The sequence below is a fragment of the Cebidichthys violaceus genome, unplaced genomic scaffold (genome assembly GCF_023349555.1).
Source record: "Cebidichthys violaceus isolate CVI_PGR_0920_01 unplaced genomic scaffold, fCebVio1.0.p SCAF_17, whole genome shotgun sequence".
Classification (NCBI taxonomy): domain Eukaryota; kingdom Metazoa; phylum Chordata; class Actinopteri; order Perciformes; family Stichaeidae; genus Cebidichthys; species Cebidichthys violaceus.
The window spans coordinates 11,944,038-11,971,979 of NW_027176340.1; the positions used below are offsets into that span (position 1 = coordinate 11,944,038).

The following is a 27,942-nucleotide window of genomic DNA, read 5'->3' on the forward strand; positions in this document are numbered from 1 at the left end:
AAATGAAATGTGCGCAAGCAGGTTTCATCAGCACCTGTGACAACAACTAGAGAGCAAATACTGCTTTTCACCGCTGACATCTGAGTGCCATCACCTGCTGCTTCTTCTCTTTTGGAGCAATGGCGGTAACGTTAGCTGTGCTAGCAACCTCTTGGTTGGGTGGGGCCTGACTTGACAGGGTGCCGTCATCCTTGCTAGCACTCCTGGGATCAATGTATCTTAACAACTGAATGGTCTTGTCTCCACTTTTTTTGATTTTGGTGATTCTGATACATTTAAATATGTTGCAGTATTTGAACTTTTTGTCAGTAGGCCGTGCTACTATTGGCTTGTGAGATCTGGGGGTGCGATGGAGAGGCGGTGCAGTGTGATTGACGCATTCCTCAGCAAATCGTTGTCCATACATGCGTAACCTAGCGAGACAGCAGTTGCCGCTATTGGTTAGTGCAGGATTCTGCTCATGAAAAGTTGTCAGTACTGCAGCTCCATAAACAAACAGTAAACACACTGTCTTTAAGAAATATAAAACAATACCACCATACATAGCACTATAGCCTTCTGATCTAACAATGATATTGAGCCCACGGATAGAGGAAATATCATAAACCTCATGAGATTCATATCTAGCTTAAGCACGCTCAAAAACAAATTTTTAGATTTATGATGCTCCAGCCTTCATAATAAATCAGTAATATAACAATAAATAATAATAAAATCATATTAATGAATACAAATTGCTAGACCACGCTAAAGGTAATTTACAATGCATGCAGTAGAGTTCATGAACTTAAAGAACTTACGCCTGGATGGTAGAGATGGTAAAGATTCTCCTGTTTACAGCTTACGGACATTTTGCTGTGCATTGACTACAGTAGCACCATATCCATGCATCTGGAAAACCTTGAATTGCTTCATTTCAGTTAATGTGTCATCCATCTGAGTGTGATGACTGGCTGAGGTGGAGCAGATTGAAGCAGCAGCGTTTGTTGTGGTCAAGTCAATCAAGTTCTGTATCAGAGTGCGTCGTGATCATGTATCACTCTTATCCCACCAGGTTTAAAGTGGCATGTTTTGAAATGTGTCCTCAGTTTGAATAAATGGTTAGGTAATTTTAACCAGTGATCTGAATTTAGGTGTCAAGTGTTGTGGTTACCTGACGTTGAGGCACCCAAAGTATCTGAAACACCTATTTAGAACTGACTTTGTGAGCTGCTTGAGGTGTCCTGAAATGTCTAGCCAAACAATAAAGGAGCATTCTTTGCTGGCCAGGGTGAAATGATTGTGTACTGTCTCTCCTTGTAGTATCTTTATGAAATACTCATATTGATTCAATCGGTCACAGTGTCGTACAAAGAGAAAACATCTTTGTTTTAGGATTTTGTCTTGTAAGACATTCAATATTGATATCAAAATATTACTTAATTTTGCCCTAAACCCTAACCCCTACCAATAGAAAAGAAAGAACTGACCTTTAGTTAGACATTCATGCATGGATCCTGATTTACTGTCATGACTAATAGATTTTTAGGACAATTTATAATACAACAAATAAGTTGAGTGAGTGATATATGAACAGGAGCTAACCTGCTGGAGCTGTATATAAGACACAATGATTGTATTTAGCAAATAACGGATCAAGTTGGTGCGAGAGAGTGAGGGACGGAGCAAGAGCTTGTAGAAGGGGTGAAATGGGATTTGGGGCTAGTGCCAGCTGATGATAACCCAGTCCAAATGGATTGGTAATGGCTATTCATGGGGGTGGCAAGAAGCTGGGCTGCTTTGACACTAATATGAATGCAGATTGAAATGTGGCTGAGGGACTTTGGCTCGAGGTAATAGCATGAAGGAGCGTCTGTGTGTGTGTTTGCATTGTAAATGTGTGTTCTTGTAAGTACGAGCATACCTACAGGTCTGTGTGTTCTAAAGTTGCTGATAAACGGCATGTTTAACATTTGTGTATATGCAGTCAATATTACTTCCTCCTAAATGAAAATTGACCAGAATTGAAAAATGAAATGAATAAAGAAAGATCTGTCCATCACAACATAGCTAAACATCGTCCAGATATGGCACAGCTTATATAGACAATAGGCATGGGGCCAAAATAATTGTGATTCATGATATGATCCCGATAATCATCAAAATATGCTTAAGAAACAAAAAAAATACTGGAACAACTTTACCGTACCAGATATTTTTATTGCATCACATTTAGGACAACAATCAAACGATCTTGAATAAGGTAATCATAAATCAAGGTCACCCTGCATAAATAAAGGATACATAGTAACCATTTAAATGGATAGCATTGTGTTCTTTCTTACATAATGAGTCCTGTATTTTTTAAATCAGGCTCCATGATGGCGAGCTAGACAGCGTTTTGAAGTCACTCGTGAGGATAATCACGATTATCCTGATAATGGAAATACACCACGTTATTCACGATGATCCCAATTATAGAAATTCACCACAATAATCCCAATTATCCTGATAATGGAAATTCACCACGATCAACTCATTGAACGTTGTTATCGCGATCAACAATAAAATCCTATATCCTCCCATCCCAAGACAAGACAGTATTGTAAATGGTTATCAATTTGTTGATTTTATTAATGTTTACAATTTCAGTTTTAGTTTTGGTCATTATGTTTTATCACTTACAACATGGGTATTTTGAAAAATACTACTGCTTTATGTGTACAGATATCATCTGTAACCCTCCAAATGCCAGTTCTGTTTTCATCTCTAACTGGTTAACTGACAATTCAACTGCTGTCACTGTTTCAAGTAGAATTTCTTTCGCTTTTTTGGTGAAGACTTCAACGGACCTTTAAACTGCTGTCATCTCGAACGCTTCAGCTGCTTCAACTTCAAATCTTCCACTGTTTATTGCTTACATATGGGACAGCTGTGCTGTGTACAAGACCCTGGAAGATGTCAGCTCCAACCCCTCAGCTCCTTGGGTTCAACTATTCACTGTTTCAAGTTCAGACGATTCTTCAGCTGGTTTAAATGCTTCAACTTAAAACCACAACACAATGTTTCACATGCAAATAATTAATATTTGAATACATTAATAGTCATTTATTTGCACTTATTCAATGTTTTTCTTATTATTAAATATTCTATTTCATTTGTAATAATTGTGATAAACACCTACATAAATACAAACAATAATATATACCTTGGATAAATGCAACAATATATAAATATAAAGGACAATACCAGCAGTGGGCATGGTTGATAAGTATCATCCAAATGTGTATGTCTGCGTGTTGATTCTTTATGTGTGAATATTCATATTTATGTAAGCCTTTTTAATGCTCAGTGCCTGTAGGTGTAACCAAGCTAAGTCTCCAGTCTATAAACCAGCAGTGACACACACACACACACACACACACACACACACACACACACACACACACACACACACACACACACACACACACACTCCACCTTAGCATCCATCTGCTTGTTAACACCACAAATGTATTTTCCATAGCGGGTGTTTGCTTTAGGACATGGTGAGAACGTGCAAAACAAAACTGGTGCACCCCCCCCCCCCCCCCCCCCCCCCCCGTAGAAGCACAAGAGTGGCTCACTAGCTTCCAGAACACCAGGACATATTGATCCCAAAATAACATCAAAGAGGCCGGCTGACTGACTTAAGATGTGCTGGAAGGGGAAGGCAGGAGCTGAAGGAGTAGAGGAGGAGGAAACCACTCAGGCTGTACTCAATGTCACTGTTTCACATTCTTAGCTTCTGTGGTCTTCGAGGTTTTCGAATGAATCTTTGAATGTCTGTTGTCACAATTTATGTCATCATTTTTGAGTGATTTATTGGATTACTTAAGTTAGTCTTTATTTATTAAAAGTAGGGTTGGCAATCTTGAGAAACTAGCGAGAAAATGCCACAGATTTCTTACAGATCTTCCAACCTAAAAACCCAGTTCTGTGTTGCCAGCTCTTTCCCAAAGAACGTAGCTAGCAGCACTAGCTCCAAAAGTTGCTAAATCTAGCAAGAAAGCTGCAAAGTTGGTAACATTGACAGCTCGTCTCATCTTCTGGCCTCCCTCAATGCCACTCCTCCAAAATGTTCATTATGAATGTAAACAACGAACAAGCGACTGTTAGTACTCACAGCTGTTAAGCTAGCAGCATGAGTGCACAAGTGCACGGGCAGAATACACACAAGTAGACAGTAATAAGTGCAGATTAAACAGACAGGTAGCCCATCCAATCATTACATTGCTGTTAAATGAAGTGATTGTACGGGCTTATTACAGTCCTGAGAAAGCCACAGATACCAGATTTGTTAGCTTTTGTTGTCAGAACATTTGATTGTTTGATTGCTATCATGATCTAATGAGGATTTCAACAAAAATATCAAAAATGTTTTGAAGATTACAAACCTTGTCTTTAAATCAACTTTCTCTTATTATGTTCCTGGAGACACCTACTGTAGCAGGAAGTACTACAAAAGCGTTTATGAATCCATTACTAGGTGTTTATATTAGGGATGTCACATGAACAGATAATGTGTGAGATCAATGCCGTACTGTGAGTACCTGGGGGGCTAACAGCATCTAAAATACAAAAGGACGCAGTTAACTCACTATCGACGAATCCAGGGGATGCACCCTATTCTTCCCTTATAATGTTACATTGTGAAAGACAAACCTGTGTCTAAACCGACAGGAGGAGAGCTAGTTAACATTAGCTGTTAGCAGCTGGTGGGCAGCACAGTCCTGAGGAGCTAATGCATTGAGTTTCATTATTATAAGGTCAAGGTAAATTGTAAAGTTGTCATGATGTGTTCAAATGTTATCTTGTAAAATATAGTTTTTGGTGAGAAACTTGAATATATACTGTATATTTGTTTGAAGAAGGTGTTCATAGCAACATCAAATAAGTATTAGAGAGGAAATTATGAGCTCTTTAACTTCCTAATAATAGCTCTAAGTGTTTATTGCTTTGTTTGTTATCGTGTTTTCAAATTAGGTTTCAAAAAGTGTTAATTTCCACTGGTCTTGGTATTGACTACTTTACGTATTGTGACATCCCTGGTTTATATGTCTGTCTGTTTGTGGACAGATTTTGTGAACACGTTAGCATCACCAATGCAGTTACAAAAAAGCTTGACAGATGTGTAGTTGAGATCAAAATGAGGGCAGAGATTGTCTCGACTCTTGCTGTTGAGATGCTTTTAAGTGAGGCAACCTGATTGTTGAGAAGTTCAATAGAGGTATTGCAGGGGTATGTACAGGTCCATTCAGTTATCTTTTTGTTGCACATACAGTTTGGTACCACTACTTTATCTTTGTTCTTTGGTCTTGTAAATAATGACTATTATAAGTCTAAATAATCTCTTCCTATTCTTAACCAAATAGTTTTATGTCTAAACTTAACCACACAATGAGTACAGTATAGAGGTGGCAGGTCAGATAATGCTCATATTAGTTGTTTTGAAAGGCACCTTTTGTTTGCATGCATTTGTACCTTACAATGTTTAATTAATGTGCCCTAAACTTGCAAGTGTCATTTTTTCCTTTGTTAGGTATGTGCAGTTACACTTGTAAAATGCTAAAACATAAAAAATAAAATATACGTATTAGTACAATAATGTACTCATCCGGAGCTTCAAGGTTAGAGTGTGCATCCTCTTCCTCATTATTTGGATTAGCTCTTCATTCCCTTTGATAACATAACAATAATGGTGTCATTCCTGTACTTAAGCATCATTTTAACGAGATGTGCTGCTGCGGACGGGGGCAGCAGCAACACTTATTTTGGACACCTAAGGAGGTCAGTGTCGGCTTGAGTGTGCACTGTATTCGAAATATTTACACCGCATAATTGTGGATCAAATCATATTTATTTTTACAATCAACACTTTAACAATGAAGGCACTTGCAGATGACAAGGTAGCATCCTCAAAAATACATTTTTATTCTGAAGTGAATATTGTTGGATGAAAACCTCTGATAAGTAACTGGGGTTTGTATCTGAATCAATACTTTCCCTTGATCCTATTATTGGGCTCGTAGGATGAATTCCATACTTTTATTCTACTGTTCCTTTCAATGTGTGAGGCTGCTTTGGAATCATCGGACTGATAACACATCTGACTATAACCTGCCTGCATATGATGATACAACATGAGTATTGGTTATGAACCCATGACAACAAGAACAGAACACCGATTATAGTCAATGAAGCTGTGAGCAGCAATGCACTGGTTTCCACTGTATGAAGGCAAAACATGATGCCACTCACAAGCTGCACATCTCAGCCTACATGTCTCAAGTCTTTTCTACACATCCCAAATGGTGGCCAAATGGCAATTGGTTTAAATCAGCTCATCAATACCATATGCGCATAGGTTAGAAACAAAAAGTGTGTGCTTTTTACCACATGGATGACTTGGTATATAGGAGCTAAGGGCATGTGATGCTAAACTTCTACATGTAATGTGAAGATTTACTGCATAATGATATGACACAGAGAATTTCTGATGGCAACAAACAGACACAACACAGAGACATTAGCCCACATTAGAGAAGCTGTAAGAAATGGCACCGAGCATCATCAGGGAGTGGTGTAATGTGGAGATTGAGTTACAGCCACTGCAGTGTGAAGTGAACTTAAATGCGGAATATGCCTTTAGTCAGACAGCACTTATGGGGCATATTGATCCGACGGGGAAAAAGCAAGTGGGAGAGGATGGGTGTCAGAGCCTGAGGAGCAGGGGAGGGAGGAGAAACAAGAGAAGAAGACAGGGTCACCCATCAGAAACAAAACAAAAAGCTACTCTCTGCCAATGCTCAACAGCAGGATTTACTGAATTTCTCTCATTACTTTGTTGTCTATCTCTTCAGCTCATTCTCGCTGAAATACTGAGCATGATAACACAATGACATAGGGTCAGAAATTTGGCAATACAAATTACACTTATGTAATAGGAGTTAAACATTGCCTTTGCCCCATAGAGGTAATACAGATAATGGTGACGTTTAGTATATGTTCAATGCTTTTCAGCATTCATGGGGCTCAGATTCCCATGGCATTTACAACAGACTTTAATTGTCCTGAGAGGATCGTTCCTAATGATTCTGTGAACTCCCTGACCCTTGTGATGCAGTCACGTTGAAAGGTTAAAGGTTTTAGTTGAAAAACATCAGAATCAAGTGGGTAGAGTGCCATGACATTTATCCCCAGAGGAAACTCAATGAGCCTTTCTCAACTGCCATCCTCAGGGCCAACATGAGATCTGCCCAGAAGATATTTCATTGTATAAGGGCAGATTGCCATGAAATTTACTCAACACACCCATCATCCCCAGAGGATGGATCTTTTTTATTCAAATGACCCCATAATCTTTTTTCAGAACCATCTTTCTTTCACATTTTGGTCTCGTCACGCCTGTAAGAATTTATATTATATATATTTTTTCTGTCTGACACTTTAATATTGTGTCATGAATGCTAGAAGAACTTAAGGCCCTGCTACACTCTATAGCTCCATTTACTGGTGTCTGCTTATTCACATTTTTTTTTTAGACACATGCCTGTCATACATTTTGGTGGACCATCGCAGCAAAAAGAGCCTCTCGTATATCATGATGTGTAACAGGTCATTTAAGTTTAAGTCTTTCAAATGTATAGACCCCTTTGTTAGTAAACAAAATGACTATTTTTATGGGTGGTGCGTATTTGGAGGCAGAATAATTCTTTGAAATTCTCTGAAAGTGTTACTTGAGAACTAACGGGATCCTATTAGCCGACCCCTACACCACTGGCAGACTACTTTGCCGAGAGGTGAGCAGATGGGAGCTCCAGAGACGACGGCTGACTAGTTAGTCAGCTAGCTAGTCCACCTCTACAGCTAGCTGGGAGTGAGGCAGAGGGACCGCAGACCCAGTGCTGCCGCTGACCACCAGCCATCTGGGCCCATTTTCTGTAGTGTAATGTTAGCATAAATGCATCGTGGAATTAGCAAGATAGCTACAGCCAGCTTCTAAAATTAGCAAAATGTTGTCACAGTGTAGACAGCACTATGCTATCGTCAGATAAGTGACAACTCTGAACAACCAGTGTTGCATAGAGCATAGTGAAATAAACAAGCTAGCTATGTATGTAGCCAGTCGTCTGCTGGTTAGCTTGCTAACTCCACCATACTTTTTATTTATTTAACTCTGCCTCTCTGTGCGCCTGTCCAGTTCTTGTCAAGTTCTGAGGCTTTTATTCATGACAGCCAACATTCCTGACTCGCCATTATGGGGTCAGATCAGTCTCAATAATTACAAATGCACACAGAAAGACTCACAAATGCAAACAGAAAGATTCACAAATGCGCACAGAACAATTCACAAATGTATTCGATTTACAAATGCACACAGCAGGATTTACAAATAAATTTGACTCACAAATGCACGCAGAACGATTCACAAATATATTTCTGCATTTGTATGTATTTGTGTGTGGATGTTTTCTATTTGTTTGTGGATTTGTATGTATTTGTTTGTGGATCGCGCTGCATTTGTTTGTGGATCTCTCCACATTTGTTTGTGGGTTTTTTGAGACTCCCTTGCTGTGGCCGGATTCACAAATGCGTTTTTTTCAACATGGACCTATCTGTAGCCAATCAGATGTCAGCCTCATTTTCAACCAATCACATGAGCGCAGCACCCCCTCCACTCCCTACGTGGCTGCCAGCGTGCTGTGTTCACACCAAACGCGACGCAAATTATTCGCGCCGCGTTAATCGCGTCATTCGCGCCGCCGGTCTCGCCGGGGACTATTTGTGTTCATTCGCAAGAATCACGCTAGACGCACCGCAGAGGGGGCGTGGCTTATCGTCCTGGAAGCCATCAACCATGGACAAAATAACCTATATCTCTGCTTAGTACTTGTTGTGGAAGTCCCAGATATCCCGGGAAACTGAACGCCGTCATGTCTGGGTTCATAACATAGTCCGGAGGAGCTCTGTGCATTTTATCAAGCTGTATTCACTGTCTAGCAAGCCACCATATTAATATTTATCTTCTGATCTGTGCTATAAATGTAATTTCTGTATGATTCCAATCATTTTTAGTTATTTAGTTTCACTGCGGTTTAATGTCAGATCAGCAAGACTAAATATGTTCTACACAGACGTGAAAGAAAGGACATATAATAAAAGTGTCTACAAATATTACAGTGTGTGCAGGAATGAGACAGCAATTGTAAGTGAGGATTCACAATCTGAGATGAGGAACAGCTCGTCACTGCCTCACCTTGCATGTCTCCTCTCTGTTTGAACAGGATATGCGCTAATTCAGCAATTTTGATTATACAAATGCTTGAAATGATTGGAATCATACAGAAATTACATTTATAGCACAGATCAGTAGATAAATATCAATATTTACTTTATTTTAGCATTATTTGTTTTTTACTTTTCATGATGGCAGCCAAATCTGTTTATTTGGGGTTCATACAGCTGTAGTAAACCAGCCGACTGGTGGCTTGCTAGACAGTGAGTACAGCTCGATAAAATTCACGGAGCTCCCCCGGACTATGTTATGAACCCAGACATGACGGCGTTCAGTTTCCCGGGATATCTGGGACTTCCACAACAAGTACTATGCAGAAATATAGGTTATTTTGTCCATGGTTGATGGCGGACAGTTGAACGGCTTCCAGGACGATAAGCCACGCCCCCTCTTCGGCAAGTCTAGCGCGATTCTTGCGAATGAACACAAATGGTCCCCGGCGAGCGCGAATGACGCGATTAATGCGGCGCGAATAATTCGGTCTTTCGCCCCTATACCCAGGTCGGACGACCGATTTGCACGTCAGGACCGCTATGAGCTTCCACCAGAGTTTCCTCTGGCTTCGCCACAGCCCAGGCATAGTTCACCATCTTTCGGGTCCTATCGCACAAACTCACGCTCCACCTCCCCGACGGTGTGGGCGAGACGGGCTGGTGGTGCGACCCGACCCCACGGGGCCGGGACCCCACCTCACCCGGCACGCTGGCCCTCACTTTCATTGCGCCACGGGGTTTGCAGTTGCTTCACTCTGTGACTTGCGCGTGCGGCTAGACTCCTTGGTCCATGTTTCATGACGGGTCGGGTGGGTTGCCGACATCGCCACAGACCCCTGACGCCTTTTACTTGAGCCGATCCCCGCCCTGGCGATGCGGTTGGGGCGGACTGTCCTCAGTGCGACAGTAGCATATGAGATGTGGTTTATAGATCTCCAGCAATATGTTTGTGAATGTGTGACGAATCTGGCTACAGAGGCAGACAACAGCTGCTGCGCATGGAAGGGAAACCAGTAGGTTTAAAAACCAGTAGGGACGTAACACCGGGACCCGTCCCTCCCCGCAGGGAGACCGGTGTGCGAGATTAACTGGTGTTTGGATTAACTGGTTTACGTTCGAGTGCGTCAGGCAGATGTGTCATGGAGTGGCCTTTCAGGACCCATGTCGAATAAACATGAAATAAACATGTCGATCGCCTCTCCTCTCTTTTTCACATAGTTTCTACGGTATATTTTGAAAGAAAATGAACGGAACGGTTTGCTGGAAAATCTACTACTCGTTCGTGAAGCTGTAGTTGAGATTCCGAGGACACTTAACGAGGACCAGAGTGAATGAGAAAGTTGGTGGTAGGTGTCGATGCCTGTTCAAAATACTTCCGTCAATAAATCCTTTAAGAAACGCTCTGTTGTCCGTCTTATATTTGTATCACACATCGTTATTAATGTGATCTGAGACCGATAGAGCTGCATTCATACAGCCTGTGAGTGAAACACACTGAGCTCAAACACCGTGTACAGATGACTGTCAGCTGTGATCCACACAGATCAACTTGTGATTCAACTTCTGTAGGTTGTCTCACATCGCTTATGTTTTATATTAAAGACTACGGACGTTCATCTTCTGTTAACGATACTCTACACTGTGCAGCACACATTCATCCACATTGGACATTACTGTTAACTCTCGTCGTATTACTGTGAGGGTCCGACATTTAATAACTACACGCAGGGGTTAGTGTCTGTTGAAACATTACCAAGGAGAGGCTGGTTGGAGCATACATTTAGTATTTCGACAGAATTACCACGACCAAATTATTCATCTTCATTACGAAAATATTATTTGTTGTCTGGTGACATAAAAATAGTAGAAAATGGACCCTACAGGAGTCAAACCTCTGATCATGACCGACCCACGAACTTTAAGTGTCACCTGAACTCCCACTGAGCCACAGAGGATAGAGAATGATGCAATCTACTCATCGTGTAAAATTCATAGTCACATTATCAGCACTCATCACCATGAACTGTGCATCCTTCTGTCACATTAACGTTAAGTGCACGTAGCTCACCATAGGGACATGTTGTCTATGCAATTAGGTATTTGATGTCGGTGGGTCTAAATGATGCAAAAAGAAAAGACAGCCAGTAGACTATATGGTAGATATATTAATATTTTGCAAGAATGCAATATCATATACCTAATCTGCTCAAATTATGAATTTATTATTGTGAAGCATTTACGAATATGAATTTTACTCGATGAGTAGATTGCATTCAAAAGATACCGTAGAAACTATGTGAAAGAGAGAGGAGAGGCGATCGACATGTTTATTTCATGTTTATTCGACATGGGTCCTGAAAGGCCACTCCATGACACATCTGCCTGACGCACTCGAACGTAAACCAGTTAATCCAAACACCAGTTAATCTCGCACACCGGTCTCCCTGCGGTGTGTTAATCTCGCACACCGGGCACAGCGAGCACTTAGTCCACGGCCCCGGAAAGTGGCGAGGTCTGGGTGAGGAGCGCTGAAAAGCACCTTCGCCCTGAGCCTTTACAATCCGACCTAGTGCCAGACTCGCGGCGCACCGCCACGGAGGATATGCGCCTGGCGAGGGTATAGCGGTCCTGACGTGCAAATCGGTCGTCCGACCTGGGTATAGGGGCGAAAGACCAATCGAACCAGTAGCTGGTTCCCTCCGAAGTTTCCTTCAGGATAGCTGACGCTCACAGTTTTTCCCCTCTGCATTCACGTGAATATGTTGTATAGAAAGTGTTCAATCATAATTCTCATGGTGCTCACGTTACCTGAAGGCAACGTTGTTGAGTAAGGTCCTCAGCCTTCTTTGTGATGCTGTCACTCATGATGACGCGCCCCTCTCAGTTGAAGCCACGCCCCCACGCTAGATTAGGGTCAAAAGTCTGAACTGAAAAAAACGATCTGAAAGTGAAAAAAAGATTTGAAACCGAAAAAAAAAAGAATTTGAATCTGAAAATATTAAATCAGAAACTGAAAAATACAAGACCTCAAATATCAAAATATATATGAAAGTGAAAAATGAAAAAAAAGAAATGTATTCAAAAAAATTCCAGAACTGAATCAAAATTATATTCAACCCAAAAAACTTTTCATTCACTTATTTTTATTTTTAATACATTGCTGTATTTTTCTATGTTCAATACCATAACTTGAACTTTCAGGTTCAAATTATTTTTTCAAATGATCAAAACTTTTGACCTGGATTTAGCTCCATAAGGGGGGAGCTGCGCTCATGTGATTGGTTGAAAATGAGGCTGACATCTGATTGGCTACAGATAGGTCCATGTTGAAAAAAATGCATTTGTGAATCCGGCTGGCAGGGGTGTCTCAAAAAACCCACAAACAAATGTGGAGAGATCCACAAACAAATGCAGTGGGATCCACAAACAAATACATACAAATCCACAAACAAATAGAAAAAAATCCACATACAAATGCAGAAATATATTTGTGAATCGTTCTGCGTGGATTTGTGAGTCAAATTTATTTGTAAATCCTTCTGTGTGCATTTGTAAATCGAATATATTTGTGAATTGTTCTGTGCACATTTGTGAATCTTTCTGTTTGCATTTGTGAGTCTTTCTGTGTGCATTTGTAATTATTGAGACTGATCTGACCCCATACGCCATCACCTCCACCCCGTCCATGAAATACACTCTGCCAAAAGATGATCCAGAATCAATAACTGAGACTGAATGAGAGTTGTGTTCATGCCATAAGTCATTTTAATAGCTTGTGTCAGGCTTTTGATGTGAGCAGCACCATGTTTCCTTCCACACCTTCCTCCTGGTCCCAAAAAATATATAAATCATTGAAAGCCACTTAATGCGTGCTCTTTTGAATTCCCTGCCATCTCACTCGCTGGCACTGGACATAGAGCTGTAAATAAAGGCCTTAACGGTCTTTGACAAATGGCCTCAGATGCTTTGTTGGCGTTCTGTATGTGACAGGACGTTTTAGCAGACAGGCAGCTGCAAGTGTTAATGAAAGACGCAGATCCAGACCGCTGGCCTTTCCTTCCACGTTTTATGAGTAATTGGTCCGTGAGGCAAAGTGTGTGTCATTAGGGGAAAAGTGTATGGCCGATTGTTTTAGTTGGCTAATGGTGTGGCCGCTCCGGCATTAGTTGTTCTCTCACCTTATATCCCCCACGCCGAGGTCAGCCAGCCAGCCAGCCAGTCAATCAGCTCTCCGGTCAGAGGCTGAAGTAATGGCTGCAGGACCCTCCCCCACGGCTAATGCCAAAACTAATAGGCCAATTAGGGGACGGGGATTGTTCTGATGGCTGCATGAGATAGATGATGAGAGACTGAGCTCTCTCTCTCTTTCTCTCTCTCTCTCTCTCTCTCTCTCTCTCTCTCTCTCTCTCTCTCTCTCTCTCTCTCTCTATATATATATATATATATACACACACACACCACATTTGCATTTAGATGGTCATGGGACATGTGAGCCAGGATAAAAGTGGGAGCCTAATTAGGCCTCTAGCTGCTTGAGGGCGAAATGTTCCAAATTAATTGGTCAAAGCAGGAGATAATCAAAGCATTGTTCAGCTTTACTGTGCTTTTTCACATGTAGCTTCACTTTTCTTACTTTTTCGTATTTTTACGATTGCTATGACTTTTCTTCTGTAGCCACCAACCTTTACAGACACCACCCAAGTTAAAAAAAAATACTTTAAATGGCATACATGCAAAATGTTCCACCATCACCAAAAAAGCCAATCACAGGAAATTGTCATTACTATTTAGTGTTTATAAATGTCAAAATATTTCCGTTTTGCACCAGTACACAACAATGTGTGTGTTTCCTGACTGACTTTAGCTTAAATTCTTGTTTGGATGACATACACTTAAAGTATATTAGAATTGTGATATAAATAAAGAAACATACATGAAACTTTTGCACCAAAAGCAATTGAAGCAAATTATTTAAACAACATTTGTATGGAAAAGATTCAGTCCCAAGCTAATAAAAATAATTATTAAAAAGTGTTAGATATGATTAAAAGTCTTATTTTAATTTATTTTACAACTGAAGAATTGAAGAAAACCCAATTACCAATTATACAACATGTATAACATGTCACCACTGAAATGTGCAACGATTCTATTCTTACTTAACAACAAATCCTAAATGAGAAAACATCGGTGAATGTCAGATTCTTCAAGAAAACTGTGGGAGTGTGTTTTAAGAAGAAATTTTCCTGTTAACATCGGTTGGTAAAAGAGGCCCATTGCTTTTAAAACATTTGGTTTGTTTGGACAGTAGACAATAAGTGTATCGTGATCAATGTCTATAGTTTTATGTTATATATGTCAGAGTGGAAACTGCCAGACTGATTTTGAGGAATACATGGGGCCTTTTCTATTGTTTCTGTGGTCTACTACACAGTCTAACCATCATTGCATCAGTGTGGAGAGTGAGTCAGTAAGGAGCAGTGTGAGGACAACAGGGACGGACGAGTATAAACAACAAGCGCTTTTACTGCTCCCTCATATCCTCTGCTTCCCAATAAAAAAATTGGACAGTGTGTTGTGGAAGTGTGTGTTGAATTGAAGTGATCTTTGTGAGAACCCCTTTCTCTTCTTGATGAGACCTTTTTTTGAAGAGCTCCAAATTGATTGGAAGGATACAGGGTGGCCTGAGTATCAGATTATAAAACAGCCCTTCCTCGATGAAGATAAGAAACTCTGGTAGTATGACAAAGTAGGCACTTATAATACAGAAAATAGAAAAAAACACAGTAAACCTGATGAACTACAGTCTGCTGTTATTCTAGCCATCTCGAAAAGATTCAGTACCATCCAGTGGATTAGTGTATAATCATATATGTAAACATGCTACACAAATAGCCCTGTGATGCACAAAGCATAGATTTGTTCCTGTTTGATAAATACATAAGGACAAAGATTTATACTGCATAGGCTACTGTTCGCTGGGTCCTCTCACACAGCATGATAAGAAAAAAACAAATCTGTTTTATATTTTTGTACATGCAGGGTTTCCATTCAACCTGTATTTGTCAAAGAAGCTTTCTAGTCAATCCAAAAACACTAGCCCTGGGAAGAATACAACACTAGTCCTGGGAAGACTAGAACACTAGACCTGGAAAGGCAAGAACCCTAGGCCTGGAAAGACAAGAACACTAGGCCTGGAAAGACAAGAACACTAGGCCTGGAAAGACTAGAACCCTGGATCTGGGAGCACTACAACACTGGACCTGAAAAGACAAGAACCATAGTCCTGGAAAGACTGCAACACTAGTCCTGGGAATACAAGTACACTACTTCTGAGAGGACTAGAACAGTAGTCCTGGTAAGACTAGAACACTTCACCTGGAATGACAAGAGCACTAGTCCTGGAAAGACAAAAAATCTTGTCCTTGAAAGACTAGAACTCTAGATCTGGGAACATTAGAACACTAGACCTGAAAAGACAAGAACATCAGTCCTGTGAAAATTCAAACACTAGTCCGCTGAAGACTAGAACACTCGATCTGGGAACACAAGAACAGTGGTCCTGGGAAGACTGGAAGACTAGAACACTAGACCTGGGAAGATTAGAACACTAGACCTAGAAAGATCAGAATACTAGTCCTGGTAACACTAGAATACTAGTCTTGGGAACACTAGAACAGTAGTCCTGTGAAGACTAGAATACTAGACCTGCAAAGACTATTACACTAGTCCTGGAAAGACGAGAATACTAGTACCTCAAAGACTAGAACAGGAGTCCTGGGAAGACTAGCCATGAAATTAAATAATATGCCTTGGTAACTTGTCCTAGTTTTGACTGTGCAAAACAATTCCAATCAGGTTTCTAGTATCTTGTTTGGAAAAGGAAATGTACTTATGACTTCTGGTGACTAGTAGTTCTTTTGATTATCAATGTTGAATGCACTTATTGTAAGTCGCTTTGGATAAAAGCGTCTGCTAAATGACTGTAATGTAATGTAATCTTGGTACATAGATTGTAAGAAATGAAAGCCAATAGCAGAGCAGGGATGAGCTGGTATATATTGCAAAGCTGAGTGTTTACCGATAAATTAGGACAGCCTATTAGCTCGTAAAAAAACTTTACTTCCAAAATAGATTTTAAAAAATCCCATTCTGAATTGTGATGTATTTCTCCCTCCTGTATCTGCATGTTGGTTATTGTAAGTCAATAAAATAGTCTGGAAAAATGTCCTGGGAAATGATCTTTTGAAAAGAACAGTCTGTCCTCACAAGAAACATTTTTCTCATTTGTTATTTTTTCAAATGGCTAAAATGACCTGTGCTTACATCTACCTGATTAGGACCTGTAGTGGCTGCATGAATTATTACTTTTGCCTGTCAGCAAAGGCAGAAGTAGCGTGATTTGTTCTTTGCACTGAAAGCTTCATTGGGATGAGGTCAGGTTGGATGGAAGAGTCAACAATAAGTCAGACAGTGGAGACCATTTGTTGACTGCTGCTTCGCTCGTTTCTTGTTTCCCACTGACAGTCAACATTGGTTTCTTTTAACCATGAGCATGATCTGTGCGTCATCTTAACCAAGTTGTTTTTATTCCTAAACCTAACCAAACTGTACGTGGCAGATCAGTACACGGCCATATGAATGACATTCCGTCATCCTGTTGAGTGATTGGAAAGCATTATAAATACTTAAATAAACCATGAGGTCATTAGTAAGAGTGGGTTATTCTCCTGTTTGAGTATATTTGTATTTTACTGTTAGGAATCTTGAGATCAATGTATTAGTTTGGTATGTTTTTTATTTTACAAAGCAATAAAAATAAGAACCAATGTAGTTCTACCTATAGTCCACAAGCCTAATATACTGTAGCTTTCCGCACTTAACTAGGAGGCACAGTTTTTCCATTATATCTGCTATTAACCCCATTATCTTGTCATAACACAGAAAATCAATAGGGTGCTTGGAGTTCCATTTAGTTGTTTTGATATCTGAAGCTGCCTACTAAATTTGGCCTCCCCTTTTTCTGTATCAGGAAGAGGGATGACCCAGCCAGCGATGAGCATTGAGCTTCCATGGCCATGCTGTTGTGGGAGTGGAGGTCTTTGACTTCATGGGCACTTTGAAACAGTGTCTTTGAGTTATTAAAAGAAATATGAAATCTTTCAGGATTTGGACAGGGTATCTCTATTTGGTTCATTTGCCCTCCCTCCATGCTAAAATTGATTTTCACACACTTACAGAACTAGTCACCAGATTCCATCCTTTACAACACTGTTAAGGTGCATTCACACGCGTTAATCGCGTCATTCGCGCCACGTTTACTACTATTTCCGCCATCAACCATGGAAGAAATAACCACTATTTCTGCTTTGTACTTGTTGTGGAAGTCCTGGATATCTCGGGAAACTAAACGCCATCTTCTCTGGTTTATAACATCACCTGAGGAGCTCCGTGGATTTCATCGAGGTGTATTCACTGTGTCTAGCAAGACAACTGTCGGCTGGTTTACTACAGCTGTATGAACACAAAATAAACAGATTTAACGGCAATAAACAGACAAAAAGGGATGCCGAAATAACTACATAAGGATTCCGATTTATAAAAAGTTTGAATTCAAAAGTTTTTTTAGTTCTCTCTGCATGACGACAAACAAATAACTTTTAAAATATTTGTTGTCTCAATGGAGCTTGGATTCCTTCTATGCTATTCTATGCTAACATTGTAGCAGCTCCCTCAACACTTAAAATAACGTCATCTAGGTGTAAATACGACAGCGTCTTTTTCATTGTTTGTACATATACACATAGTTTTGTCCGGTCTCTACTAATATGAGGTATCGCTGATTCAACAACGGCAGAACAATGAATTTACATCAACCGTGCCATCGCGAATACTCCAGTCTTATCGAGTCTGCGCATAGACTTTGTATGTAATCTACTCGCGCAAATAATTTGCGCCGCGTTTGGTGTGAACATGGTATTAGGGTAGTATTGAAATTTACAGCAGATTATTGATAATAAAGAGGGGCGAGTGCTGCTCTTTCACTTCCCCTCCAGATATATTCTGCCAGTCCTGGGATCAAACCAGTGGCCTTTCAATCTCAGTTGCATCTCTAACCTTTAGAACTCTACTGCCCTAAATGACACCGTAAAAAATTATTATCTTCTTGACTCTTTAATACATAACTTTATATTTTGCATTTTGAAAAGAGAAACTAAATGTTGCTTTTGACTACCATTTTAATGCTTTTGACTACTTAATGAACTTCAAACTGAAGTAACATTTTCAGTATATTGACGTCACTCTGCATCACTTCCATTTCTCGTCTACAGGAGGACCAGTGGTTCCTTCTCCCTCAGGCCGATCAGTTTCCTGAGGGCTTGAGCTAAATGAAGCTATTTTTCTTCTGCTGCTACAGTTCCATTTTCTGATAAACTGTAACTGTATTCTGCTGCATTGGATTCACGTTAAGTAGAAAAGTGTAACTACTTTTAGTTTCCTGTATACATGGTCTGAACCCAAGTTGGAAATTGGATTTTGATGCAATGCAATGAAGTAATGTAACACTCCAAGCAGAGTCGTTTAACTTGTTTTAAGGATATTTTTGACATTTATTTATAGTTAAGACGAAAGAGTTGAAAGTAAGCAGGAAACATGGACAAAAGTGCAATAGATGTCATGTGTACATAATTAACATTATATAATTACAACATAGTCAATCCACATGACAGAAATTATATATATAATGAGAGCAGTAACAGCAGTAGTAGCAGTAATAATAGCAAAATAAAATGATTTATACTACTATGCAGCAGTGGATGTAAAACCAGTAAAGAAACAGTTTTGTTTGTGTTTAAGTAGATGGATAACAGTAACCCTTAGAGAATGAGACCAGCATCACACAACAAAGGCCACACACACCATCACCTGCTAAGCAATCTGATGCAGCTTGAGTGACGATGATAGATCACATTTACTCTGCGGTAATTCACCAGAGCAGTGCATACATAGCAGTGTCTGGGAATAAACCAAAATCTTCTGAGATTGGGATTAAAAGAGATAAGGGTCATTTTAGTAGAGTTGTGGTATTGCTACTGTGTGGTATTACTACTGCTGTATGTAGATGTGGTACCTGATTACTGACCAGCTGTCTAAAGGCTAAAGCAGCACATGTACAGGTTTTATGTGATTTCATGCCTCAACCTGGTTCCTGTGTGTGTATGTAAAACCTAAAGGTGCATGAAGTCATACACACACATCCTGTGCAGGTCCAAAGGTGTTTTAGTAATATACTGTATCTTAATGTATGCACAGTTAGCAGCGGGTCGCTTTGGCACCATTTTAATCCTCCTACCTCCTGCTGCCACAGCGGAGCAGAAAAGGGAAATATCCCCAAGGAAATGCCGCTCTCGTCTCATCTGAGCAGAACTGCGGCAGCCATCTCAAACCTTCTCCCCCATGGGAACGCAGCACCGGTGTGCCCTCAGCCAAGGGTACTTAACCCTCAAAGGCTTAAACACAAGGAAAAAGATAAGGGTGGAATTATCGGTGGATTCTATGGAGAATAGGTGTGTGGCGTGTGCTGACGAGATATGACAAAGTTCCTGGAGAGGCTGGGCAAATCAACTTTAGGCGCTCTGCTTCTCTTGCTTTATCTCTGTTCTCTGTCTATGTCGCTCGCCCTAGAGTTTGACCTCGATGTGAACTCTGTGAGTTCTGTCCTGATAGCATCCATTCCCTCTCTGTTCATGACCTACCTTGCTGAAACTCTGCCGTGGGCTTTTTATGTAACGTGTTTGTGTGTGTGTGTGTGTGTGTGTGTGTGTGTGTGTTTGATCAGCAGCACATCTGTTTCCTGTATTAGCAGCTTCATTTGTAGGCTGAAGGACCAGGTCCCGATCCCAGGTACTTTCCTTGCTGGCAGCATACCGGCCATACTTCATGATTCAGCAAGATTCACTTCACATCCTCAGCTAAACTTGCTGGACCTCATTTGTCAAGAGCTGCAAACGTTCGATATGCAAAGGTGTGACAGGTACTGGACCAGAATTTAAAATGTTGTTTATATACTCCCCCGTCTGCGATGCTAAGTTCTAATTGCTGTGGTGTTTTTGCTCCACACCTCTCCGAGGTCATTTGTCAATCAAAAAGTCTGACCAGTGCTGACTTTTTTAATGGGAAATCTGGTGATGAAGTTTAATTTCTGTTTTTCTTTGTTCAGTCATGTAGGCTGCTACTGTTTCTTTCTAGTTAGAAACAATAGAAACATCCACCCATCCATTATCTATGTACATGCTTATTCTGACTAAACCACTGCTTCGCTGCACATCACACATTTCTGCAGCAGTATGTTTCACAATTTCAGATACATTTGCAAGTCCTGCAGAGTTAATGCATGGGTCACTGATATGGCCTTTGATTTCAGTGGTGAAACATGTCAAAGTGAGCCAAATGAAAGGATCACAGCTTTTGTTAAAAGGTAATTTGGTGAATAGGCTTTACAGTCCCAACATGCACTTGGCAAGAGGAACAGAGGGCACACCCTGGACAGGTCGCCAGTTGGTCACAAGGCTGACACGTAATGTCACATCCACACCATCTCAGAGTCTACAGCTCAGCTAACCTGCCTGTGCTTAGACTTATCTAACTATAGTGATAGATAGATACATTGGTGCGATTTGGTCACATGGCACATTCCATTTAATAAACTTTGAATAAATTAGCGAAATGCGCTCTGTGTAGCAGCGGGGGCGGAGCTTCAGGGCTCTGTAAACTTGAGCATGTCGTCTGCAGCGGGGCTTTACAGGTCGCGGCTCATTGACTGCAGTTCACTTTAGCTGCTGGATGCTGGATTTACTAATGTTTCAACTAGGAAGGGGCACATGCTCCAAACCACCATGCGTAATGAAAGTGAACACCAGGAACACGTTTGCCTTTTACAAAGACTGATGATAGAAAACCAGCAATGAGAGACTGTTAACGGACCCCAATCTGAATCAACGAGAGTGAACACTATATGGACCTGACCCGATTCGGGTCACCTGTCAGATCTGGGTTACTAAGAACTGATTGGAGCTCTATCACACCCTTGCATAGAGAGATGACGTCTTGACACCACTTTTACCACGTTTAACCTCTGTTCTACTGTGCCACTGGGTCTAATATCAGTGTTTAGCAGGATAATGTATTTTGAGAGTGTGTGTTTGCTCATATTTACCACTTAATTGGGGGGTCTGTGTACTATCTCAGTTTGGAGCTTTTTGAGTTGAATATATTTTGAAGAGCTCAAATTTTCCATTGACAGAGTTTGATTGTCGGGTCCCTGATAGAAAAATTCAGGTTCCAGAGTCCAGAATTTTGGACCTTGTGAAGACCTCCAGTGCGCAGCATGGTAAACTTATAACTCTAATGGCATCTTCAAATTAAAAACTTTACGATCTATTAAGTTTTTCATAATGCATGTAGAACATTATATTGTCTCTCTCAGGGCGGGCCTGACATTGAGGAGTGGCATTCCAAACCACATTCTTCTTCTAGGTGGGCAGTGGTCCAGCAGGACTTATTAACCGTCCCCATGGCAACGACATCTCACTGTACCAACGACGAGCTTAGATGAAACACTTTATGTGCCTTTACACCTTTTTTCCGAGCACCTTCTAGCATTTCTTTTTTTTTTTACTGTTACACATCTGAACTGGTGCTTGTTTTTTTATCCTTTGCCAGCTAATTATCTGCTCTTCCGGTTCCCTTTGATTTTAAAAGATGAGTAGAAAGTAATGATAAAGATGTAATTCATTTTGATGAGGTTTGCATATTCGCAGTCCAGACTCTAACTTAAGTGACAGAATAGCTCATTTCCTTTCCGCCTTGCTGTCAACAAATACAGCACACAGAAAAAAATGCTAAATACCATTTAAAAAAACATAGAATCTGAGATATTTATGGAAAAGCAGCCTATTTAGAAAATACACACATGACGCAGATGCTTTTTGAGCTAATGAAATTACACACATGCTATTGGTTTTGTAAATGATCATATGCACATACATAAGTAGGCAGTAGTCGGGGGGAGTTGGACAGTAAAGAAAAAGGAAATTGTCTTCCCAGAGGTTGGTTTTGGTGATATTGGTGTAAGATTTGGGGATAGGAAGTCTTGGAGGCAGCTACAGTACATACATTTGACACCTCCCATGACATAGGTAGGGACAGCATAGAGTCATTGAAATAGCACCAATGTGTTTCTATACAAAGATGCCAGTATAGCTCTCTGAGTGAATGCGTGAAGTGACTCATATAATTTCTCTGCATATATAAGGGTCTTAAACATATCAGACTATTTCAGTACAGTGGCAGCAAGCCTCTGCATATGGCACAGTGCTCAGATCTGGTGCTTTTTTTAACCTCTTTTACTCCTCGCAGATGTCGGCAAGAGTATAATGAAGGTAGTGGTATCATATGACACTAAACAACCTAAGGAATCCATTAGTACCAACCAGGTCATGCTAGCTTGTCGGCAAGGAGGCTAAATAACTCAAAATTTTGGCGAGGGAAAAACTCTTCACAGAAGTCCTTCACCCCTCACCTCTAGATGTGAATGAAAACGGGTTCTATGGAAACCCTCTCCCCTCAGCTTTTCGCCTCTTCTAAAACTAACTGAGCACATGTACTGGTTTTATGTGATTTTCACTGAGACTCCTGCGGATCCAATTAGCCCAAATGACCCTTCGCTAAGTCCTATGGTAAAGAGGGGAGAAGAGGAATCATTGCATCCTGTCAACACAACAATACAGAAGTTGGAAGGATTAAAGAAATGCTTGACGATTACGATTTTTAACTCTTTGTTTGAATTTATTTAGCTGGTTAAAAAACACAAACTTTTTCAAATGTGATCTACATTCCTGTGGTTTAGCCTGATCATCAGACTGAATTTCAGCTTGACATTATGCTTGTATTAGCAAATTGTTTGTTGGTGTGGATGCAGATTTTATTTGAGTGATATGTCTGTCCCACTGTTAGTCTTTTCAGTTAGAAGTGGTCCCCGGGAGCCTCTAAAGAAGTCAGAGTTATTATTTCTGTAAGTCGACTCACAACAACCTGTAGTGCTGCATCGATCTCATCCATACGCGGCACATTTTCATGGCCAATTTCTGTCACTACTATGAATATAGCTAGCTAATTATGTAGGAAGATGCAGTCATCTGGGGGAAACAGCCATCAGAGAGAACAGCACCAGACCAGTTTGAATTCCTGAACAGACTTTGGGGTGACTCAGGAGGTCTGGAACCAGGTTAGGCTTTTGGTCAAACACAATGAGGTGTATGAAAACAATGAGAAGCTTTGTATGGTAACTTGTCATGGACACTAAACATGATTTCTTTCACTTTTTTGACAAAGAGTGCTCATGTATTTGCATTTAAATCCATGTTCTTGTGAGCAAGATGGTAACTGTGTGTGTCCTGCATTCCCTCAGAGCAGTTCTTGTGCGCATACTCAGACATGAAACTGGTCTACAAGATGTAATTAAGTGCATTAACCTGGAGCACCGGGATGTGAAGTAAGGTCAGAAGTAATTCAGGACTGTCTGAGCCACTGCCTTGGAGACAGTGTTGGATGCCACCCATTGAAAGGTTGAGTGAAATGGCTGTGCACTGCACTTTATCAGAGGTGGGGAAGTGAACCAGATGTACATTTGGCTAACCAGCCACTTAGTCCTCATCCTTGAAGTCTTTCCTCTTAAAACAGACTGTCTCAAAGCATGATAAAGCATAAAAATCAAATGTTGTTTTCAAGTTCCTCTTAGCCACTTTCTGTTGTGCCAAGCTATCGTCGACTTCCTGCTCACTGTGGTCAATAGGCGAAAAAACGCTCATTGCAAATCCAGTTTGTGAGTACAGTCCCCCATCGGCTACTAGGGGCAGCAATGAAACCTATTAAGCCCTAAGCTTATTTGTAGGCCTCTCCTCGATTTTTGCATACCCATAGTAAAGAGAGTGTTTTTCGTCTAAATATAAGGTGTATTTTAATAGTTTTGATATTTTAGAAAGCTGACCCTTGTGAGATTTGTTCAGCTTTGTAAATATCAGTATATATGTTACTGGTTAAGAGAACATTAAGATGGAACGCAGCACAAATTGAAATTCTTTATCTCCGATTATAAATTAATCCAATTTTGATAAGATATTTTTTTTTAATGTTGTAGTTGAAAGCTCAAACCTCTCCCAGATCATAGCCCAATGGGTTGAGAGTCTCTCTGCACAATTTGTTCTTTGATAAAGTGAAGCATTCAAGAGCTAGAGAGGTTTGAGTGCAGAGATTTCAGCCGAGGTCAACCAAAATGTCTTTTGGTTCCAGCTGTTCCATTGTAATTTTATATAGTATATAATTATATATTTCACTTCTTTTATGACTAATCGTGTTCAATCTATCATATGCAGCAGTTTGGCATCATTTAGAGAGCCTGGATCCTCTCTGAGCCTATTTATGTCTGTCATCCATGGGATTTTCTCATCTGGCTTCCAGTCCAGGTCTCTTAGCTCAGCCTATGGTTGGTTGATTTCAGTCAATGGACCCTCCTTAGAAGCGTCTAACAAACACATCGTGATTTTGATAGACAGAAGCGTTAGCCAGTAGAGAGTAAAACCGTGGCGCGTCACCTGAAACGTGCGCAAAAGCTTGCCTAAACTACACAATGCGTAATAAACTAGATATTACGCTTTGTGTTTCTGGTGTTTGTTTGCTCACAGCCTTGTGAGGGTTTACCGGAGAGACGATCTGATGGTAGTTCTGGAATCTGTGTCGAATGCTCGTGCTTTTTGCTATCTCGGTTACCTATGCTAACCGTTAGCTTTGTTATGCTAACTCAGAGAAGAGCGAGTTATGGCTAGAAATACGTGATTTTGTGATAAATCTTTTATTTGCGTACAATATTTGTGTAGAATGGTGTTTGGAGTCTGTAAAAATGTCTTAGATTGTTTGTTTTACCCAGATTTAAAAAATTTTGAGCGGATTTTTTTTTTTTTTTTTCATATTCATAAATACATGCATAAATGGACTTTTTTGGACGGTAAATGCTACAGCAGACCCGAATTTGGGTCCATCGGGCTTATTAAAGCAAAACTCAACAAACTTCAATAGGTCACTTAGGTGAGACGTATTCCTTTGTAACCAAATCTACACTGATCTTCTCCCGAGTGAATAGACAGGATGTGGGAGTTTGTCCTCAAATAGTCTTCTCATCGTCATATCTTATATTCAATCTACATTATATCACACTTGTCTTTGTGAAGCCAATTAACTAAACTGACTCTGCTGCAACATTTTCACAAGGTACGTGTATATGCTAAAATAAGTATTTGTATTTTTTGTGGGTGTTCATTTTACATTGGGTTAATATCTCATGGTTTAAATCAGAACCCAGGCAGAATTAGCATGATATATCTCCTCCTCCTCCACTGGGGCTGGATGATGGATTAAAGTGCAGGATTCAAACTAGCTCTGCAAACCACTCTTGTTTCATTGCAGTAAACATCATTGTCCCAAGTTTCCCCCCCCTCGTCAGGCGTGTTGAATCAGTGATGGGCGCTCATGCTCAGCAGATTTTCATTTCAAGCAAATGCCACAGAGGCTTATTTCACTGATTACTTTTACCTCCTCTCTGGTTGGAGTGTTATCAGTAAAATCAGCTGCTGTGACACATGGCTCTGTCTCACACGTTGTTGCCCAACTCTGATCTAAATTTCAGCCTTTTGAAACACTGAATCCTTTGCCTCAGTGGGAAAATGGATAGCAAAAGGTATTTCTTACTGTTTTCTTTAGATTCAAACATGCACATCAATCCAAATTGGGATACACAAATTGAGGAACTTGATACTTGATACCAATTGTGTTACAACACAATTGGTATCAACAATTGGTGCATAAACTAAATCCAAGTTATGATCTAGAAGTGTAAAAGCTCCAGCTCTGTCCTCTGTGTGGACACCTCAGTTCATATACTTTCTATACTTTTGGTCTGAGGCTGTCATTACCACAACCCCGTCCAACAACTTTGGGATGAACTTTAATGACGTCTATGAGCCCGACCTAATTGCCCAACATCAGTGTTGGACCCCAATGATGCTTTTGTGGCTGAATGGGAGCAAATCCCTGCAGCCAGGTTCCAACATCTGGCTGAAAGCCTGCAACCAGGAACAGGATGTTGTTATTGCAGCACATGTCCATATTTCTGTCCATATTTCTGGTATGTTGGTGTGATACATTTATTTCTAGTTTTGGGTCAAGTTGGGGATAGCTAAGCTGAAAAAAGACTCTTCCTGGATGTATTTGACATTTCTTGAAAGAAGAAATCCATTTAATAAACTCAAGTAAATATTAAATTGTTTATTTTTTTGGGAAATTCTCCATACGTTGATGGTATGTTTGCCTGTAGCAAAATTTTACATTGTTGCATGTACAGCTGACCTAAAATATTCAATATGTTCATTGGAATTGATTAATTGGAATTGTACCAATAGAACACTCTATTGTCCCTATTATTAGTACTTAGGAGTTGTTTAGAAATGAAGGTACCTGTTAAATGAAGTGAAACCGTCCCAATAAGTTAAGAATAAAATACACCACAGACTAACAGACACAGTGAATATGGGCGGACTCTCAGAGGCTGCAGGGAAGTTGCCTGCTCTTCCCTGTTTTTCATCGAGCCTTGCAGGAGACCGGCCTCATCAGATCATTGCTGTTTTACATTATTGGATGCTACTGTTCAAATTTGAAAAATCACAGCTTCACTTAGTTACAGTATGGCTGTCATTGGCTGTACAACTGCACGGTGAAATCAATAGGGATAGACCGGCCTCACTCACACGTACTACACACTCCCCACTCCACTCCAATCAGAGTCGACTTGTTCTCCTTCATTACTCTCAGCCAGGCAGCTGCTTCTCTTCCTCTCCTTTCCGTCGTCTCATTTGTTTCTCGCTGTCTGTCTTCCTCACTCCCAGCTCTTTCTTATGTTTCATATGCATAATCACTGCGAGTTGGCTCAATCTAGTAAAATTGAGTTTTGGTGCTGTTGGTGGTGGAAGGTTTGCTAGAAGCTGTAATCAATACTGGGGAGCCATGGGGCCATTATGGAAATCAAGTGGCATTCAAAGGTGCAGTGCTGGGTAAATGTGGCTGATAGCTCAGCAAAAAGCCCTTAAGTCATGTGACTTTAAAAAACTTTTTTTTAACTTGACAGCCAATTTCCTACGTGAGGATTTCCGTGTTTAATAACAGGTCAAACTTCAAGAAATTGTTGTATTTTCTTAACTATTTGACAAAACAAACAAAGTACTGAAAACAGTTAGTCAATCGACAGAAAATTGATAGTAGAAGAATAAACTGATTAATTGCTATGGTAATTTATAAAAGAGAAACAGCTCATTTGAGGCCAGGGGCCTATTTAGGGAATTCTGGCTAGTATGCCATTTTTCACTTTAGATTTAATTAGGGCCCGAGCCACCGACAACGTCGGGCCAATGAAGGCCCTATTGAAATTCTAATGTTTATTATTAGGGCCCGAGCCACCGACAACGTCGGGCCAACGAAGGCCCTATTGAAATTGTATGGAGTATTATTAGGGCCTGAGCACGACGA

The 27,942-nt window shown here is 40.4% G+C and overlaps 1 protein-coding gene across 2 annotated transcripts in view; it reads left to right on the plus strand.

Annotated features, from left to right (window-relative positions):
* The window catches only part of LOC137874016 (receptor-type tyrosine-protein phosphatase gamma-like), a 598,619-nt gene that overhangs the window by 27,639 nt on the left and 543,038 nt on the right, over positions 1 to 27,942 (plus strand). The window lies entirely within an intron of this gene.